At 38.0% G+C, this 6,144-nt stretch overlaps 1 pseudogene; it reads right to left on the minus strand.

Moving 5' to 3' along the window:
• LOC127631676 (aryl-hydrocarbon-interacting protein-like 1) lies at positions 1 to 5,225 on the minus strand (annotated as a pseudogene).
• Positions 5,226 to 6,144: the final 919 nt, after the last annotated feature.

Consider the following 6,144-nt stretch of genomic DNA (forward strand, 5'->3'; position numbering starts at 1 on the left):
TCAGAGTTGTTTCTGCAGAGGTCTCTTGCTCTGGAAACTCTTGTGCAGGAGTCTATTGCTCTCCTGCTATATTGGTGAATATACACTTGTACGTCAGTCTGTCCTCATCTTTTAACTCCATACACATTTTGAGAACTGCTAGATCCTTCATGATTGTCTTTTTCATGTTTGGGTCCAGATCCAGCACTCTTGCATAATCAGCTCTTGCTTCTGCTTCACTTTATGAGCACATTTTATTGAAGATTGTGCTGTTGATAGCAATCTCTAATTCAGGGGTGGGAAACCTTTTTCCATTAAGGGCCATTTGAGTATTTACTAAATTATTTGCAGGCCATATTATACTGTCTATTATTAAATATTTTGTGTTGTTCAGTGGCGGGACGTGCATTTGAAGTCTAGGCCTTCAGTGTGATTCATGCCATTAAGAAAACAGTTTCGCAATAAATAAGACACCTTATGCCTTTGGGTATCATACATTATGTCGCAGCTAACAAATAACACCAACTGACATTTTAAAAACACATCCACGCACAAAAGCCAGAACTTGAAAAGACACTTAATGCTCAAGCAAGCCTAATTTTAACTGCATCATGACTGTTTTGTGAAATAGCCGTGTCCCGAACAGACATTCAAAAATCATAATTTTTCATATGAATCTAGCAAGGAGGTCTATAATACCTGGAAAAATCTATCTAATAATATTTGCATTTTAAATGTTGCTTGAAATAAATTTCATTAGGGTACACGGTTATGCTGCGTTCCATTCAAGTTGGATGTGGGATATTCCTACTTGATATCTCCGACCATATATGCATTCCATTCTCCGATATTCGGAAGATGACGTTTAAGGAAACAAAACTGCAGTGCTCCTGTTCGCTTAGCAGGGGTTTGACTCTCATTAGAGATGTCTCCTAGCAACTGGTAAACATTGCTGCAGCAATAGTATGTGCTTCAGGTATACGATTATCAAAAGAGATTATAATGTTTAACCTCTTTCTGCAGGCATTGTGCTTTAATATCATGTAATTTGAAACAAACTCATTTATTGATATTACTTAATAAAGTGAATGTTTATCATTTACTTTGTATATCTCCCTGAGTGTCGACATGTTTGTGTGACATCATTCTCCTGCATCTCAGAGAAATCAGAGTTAAGAATTTCTGCACGAGCCTACAAGTTGTAGTTCTGACTAAAATCCGACATTAAGAGTTGAATGCAACGCAGCACTACTTTTCAAAACTTGATCCGACACTGAATGCTCAAGTAGCCTAATTTACACTTAGAAAACTCCTGATGTTGCTGTAACAATGCAGAAAACACTCACCAATTTACTTGAAGTGAAAATCTGTCGTCCTATCCGGTTTAATCAATTAAGAAATCACATGGTCATGCAGACCACCGTAATGTTTTTAAATCCATAGGATCTCTTTCTCAATGGAGATAGCGGCAGTAATGACAATCGACTCGTCAGCAAGATCTCGCGCTTTTCGCTTTCAAATTACGTCACTGAAAGTGTGATTGCATCTCTCAAGGCCAGCTAAAAAGCCTTGACCCGGGATATATCCGTTGTACCACACTGTAAACTGAATGTTTACATAAAGCAGAAAAGTAATAAAAAAAAAAGAAAAGAAAAAAGACCCAGGATAAGATCACACCCACCAAGAACAAATAAATTAAACTGATTGGCTGATGAATCTGACAATCTGACTATAGTTGCTCATTCATTTGCACTGTTGAGGGATTCTGTGGAAATTCAGAAGGCCTGAGGAGGTGAAGCTCAAACTCACACACACTGCTTCTGCAAACGAGCTCAGATTCGGGCATGCGATTTGTGAAACTGTAATCAGGCTTTGCTTGTAAGCATCAAGGAATAAATTCTGACTGGATAAACTTGTAGTTTTTCTCTATTTGTTTGTTGATTAATTAAGAGTTGAATGCGATTAAAAATACATAGGCAAAAAGGTGATTGAGAATGAAAGGATGAAAAATGTGTATTTATTTGGTATGTTAGGCCAGCAGAGATGGCTTTGCTGGCCCTGAGAATTCGCCACTGGTGTTGTTATCATTTAAAATTATTTTTATACATGATTTGAAAGGATTTTTTTTTTCAGGTTGATTGAATCGAGGCCATTTTTTGCTTTTCAACTGATTTCTCAAATGGATTTGCGGGCCGGGTAAAATGGTCTTGCGGGCCTTGTATGGCCATTAAGCCTGACATTCCCCACCCCTGCTCTAATTCATTCTAATGGATCCTGTAAAGCTTGTCTGAGTAATCAACAGTAACGGGGAGCGGAGCTTGGCAAAGGGTCAGTTGAATTTTTTTTTTGGTCAATTTTAGTTCTCTTTTTTTTTTATTATTTAGAAAATTATTAAAAACTAGTTACAGTGGTCTATTCTTACCTTTGACTGCACATTTTTGATACACACTATGGCCTCCTTATACTTCAGGCATCCTCGAAGCGGCCCTGTTTGAAGAGCTTGTTCCCTTGACCACGAAGAACAGGTACTGCCTTCAGTCTCTCCTCATCATTCAGAGCCCATGACTCTCTGTCATACTCACTGGGCTGCTGTACATGAACCGCACACAAACACACACACACACACACACACACACACACATACAGCATCATAGGCCCAGTTATATGTATCTCAGCTTATTCATGACCTCGGAATTTTGTTTCAAGAAGTGCCATTGAACGCATATGATGATGTCATATGTTACAATTTGATTATTGTTTTGATATTGCCAAATTTCATATAGAGAATTAACTTTCAATTAATATCAGTTTGAAATTGTGTTCTTGTGAGAATGTCTCAAAGAGTTGACTTGTAAAAGTAGATTTTAAAATATGCCAATAGCGCAACCTACTGGTCATTATTGTGTAGTGTTGAAGTCCTGAAAATTGAAGCAGGACAAGCACCTAGGATCTACCTAAGGCCATAAGATGCATAATATATGATATAAAATCCAAATGAATAGCAGATCAAAGTATGTTTTCTGTGTGTCTCTAAGTATAAAAAGACTTTAGAAGTTCTAGCACAAATTAAAGAGGATGTGGTCCAAATCGTCATACCCCAGGTTGTGGTAGGCAAACATATTGGCTATGCCGCAGGTATGAATATGCCAGTCCATTGGATCCTTCCCCTCTGCAATATGCCACAGACTCTTTGTCACTATAGGGTATAACCCAGTGTGCTTGGTAAACAACAAAGTATCAGTGATTTGTCAGGATAAAAGCTACATGTAAGTATATGCATTTAAGAATAAGTGCAATGATTTCCACCAAACATGATTTTAAAAGGGATGGCATAACTTGAATTGATTTCTAAAGCCTAAAAAGTGTGTTTGTGTGCCCGATGCAGGGCTGTTTCTGAGCATGCGGGGGCCCTAAGCAAATCTATAGACAACGGGACACAACTGAAAAACTTTAGCTAACTAATTGTTGCAATTTAATGCATGACAACGAACAAACACCATCTAGCCAGTTAGCTGGCTTACGTTTTTACCAGTGGTCTGGCTGAGTTTCTCATCTTCCTTTTTCTTGTGTTTTTCTGCTGCCAACTTGTATGTGCACATGTCTGTCACATCTAGCTTCCAGTCACATTCTCCCTTCTTTCTTGGGCCACAAGGGGCCCACTATAGCTGTCTAACTGAGATATAACAGCTGCCTGAGTCTTATTCGCTTTTAGTCTATTTAAAAATAATATAAAAAAACATTTAAAAAACCCACCTTGCTTTGCTGGGCCCCCTGGTGGTTTAGGGACCCTAAGCGGCCTCTTATAAAACTGATAGCTAGAAATGGCCCTGGCCTGATGTATCCATAAATGTGTTCGTTTTAAAAAATTATGTCGTTCATATTGCTACATACAGGCATTACGCTGTAATCTATTTCAGGTGGTGCAACTGGGATGGCAGCAATAAATAATGATGATTATACCATGTGGAACAGACTCTGATTAATCCTACTTTGTAAGGACTTAAGATTTCCATCAGGCAAATGTATGACAGACTCCAGTCTTGAATCCACTGTGGTATTCAAGAGCTTATTTGGGCCTGCAGCTACCCATAAAGGTCACTGACTTAAAGGTCTCCTCTGAAAGCATGGATTATCTGTTTACTTTAACTTTAATTATATAAATACTGCTGACATGAGTGTGATGAGTTTCATGGGCCCTGCATAAGCACAAATAACACAAGAATGCTAATTTGCTTGAGTGTGATGCTGGGTTTAGTTAAACTGTGTGTCATTTGGTATTTAAAGGCTGGTGTTTATTGCTTGGTAGCTAATGCTTAACATAATTTCCAAAAATAAATAAGCAGATAAAAATAATGCCTCACTTCTACTGTCCATCATACTGTCAAGCAATTTGATTGAAAAAGTTCCAATTTTAACTCCATTGCAAATTTTTATTTACGGTATACTACATGTGATAATTAGATGAGCAGCACAACCCCACATCGTTTTTTACCCCAAGGCACTACTGACCAGGGCCACGTAAAGGATCACAATACTTACGATGACGTCACAGCAGAACTCAGCCACATCTCCTATGCGCATGGACGTGAACAGAGTTTCCCAGACATCCAGTTTAAACATGTTCCAGATCACCATATCCATGGACGTACCTGCCTTCTTATTGTCATCTATGAGGGTGCACTCATCATTGCAAAGTTGGGTGCGGAAATGGAAGGTCTATATTTGCTTTTTTTTCCGACAAAAACCTGAAGCCACTGCCAAAACTGTCTAATAAGCCTTTATAGTTTCTACTCATGTCATGTGTTATGTGTAGGGCTGAAGCCAGACATTCCTTACAACTGGCGTGATACATTTTCTATGACGTTTAAGAGCCAAAAAACACTATTGTGTCTACACTGGAATAGACCTTATGAAGACCTCATAAAGAAGACAACATATTATGTGTTTAATAAAAAAAGATGTTATACTAAGTTTTGATAAGTAAAACAATTAAATGTCTCACATCTTTGAACAGTTTCTAACAGTCTTTAAAAATGACAGATATATGCTAAGCAATGAAGGTTTGCAATGAACAACTCTTCTGATACAACAACAGTACTTTGGGCTTTATTGAAATTGATCCAATACAATATGACTGTGAATGGCCCTACCTTAGTTCCCTTGGCAAATTTGGGCATCTCATTGGTCCCTCCATATAAGATGGTCTTCTTGATCCCTTCAGCACCTAGCATCATGCTGTCCTTCATGATGCCAAGTATATGTTTGCTTTTGAATATGTACTGCATGTGTGTTGGACACAGTGGGTATTTGAAGAAAAGGCGTAAAGTCTGGCTGGATTGAGAAGGTTGGGATAACAGGATTAGGCTCGGCAGCTCCTCCTTGTTGCGACCCAAAAAATATTTGCAGACAGCAGAAAACATTGCTTAATGCAAATAATGAAATGCAACTAACCATATAATCATACATAGCTATATAGCAAAATAAATATGTTTTTCAACTTTTAAAAGAGTGGGAAAAATGCATCCCATATCTTTAATTCATCTGTAATTTGATAGAAACTAGGCAAATTATGCAGATACCAACATAGACATAATACATCCTCTCAACTTTGAAAATGAACAAAACTACTCTTGTAAAAAGTATGAATCTATGTATTTATTTTTTATGTTTATATTTAAGTTGTCATGGACATTTTATGTTTACTTTTGTATGATAAACTATGCCGGTACTGTAAATTTTGGGTTCTAAAGCAAAACTAGTTGAGAACCACTGGTCTAGATCCTTCTGGAAGGCATTGATTAGTCAAGCTTGCTTGCCTGCTATTGTTGCTGCCTTCTGTTATCTTTCTTATGAACCAACATGTAAAGCTGCTATGGACTCAGCGACCCCATCATACACATGTGGTAGACAGCTGAATCTCAAGGGGTGTGTTGAAGCGCTGCCGGTGCCTGAGCCCATGCAGAGTAAAAAGCTTGGAACAACCCATCCGCTTTATGGCTTTGTCAGATTGTCCTGGATTACAAAAGAGAGCCAATCAATTAAATGTAATTATGATTTTTACAAGCCATGTCTGCACATTGTGTACTGGCCAATCACATATGTGAACCAATCACAGAACTCTGCTATAGTAAGATAACACATTTTGTAGTCTTATGAGAAATATTG

The sequence above is a fragment of the Xyrauchen texanus genome, chromosome 38, assembly GCF_025860055.1.
Source record: "Xyrauchen texanus isolate HMW12.3.18 chromosome 38, RBS_HiC_50CHRs, whole genome shotgun sequence".
Classification (NCBI taxonomy): Eukaryota; Metazoa; Chordata; class Actinopteri; order Cypriniformes; family Catostomidae; genus Xyrauchen; species Xyrauchen texanus.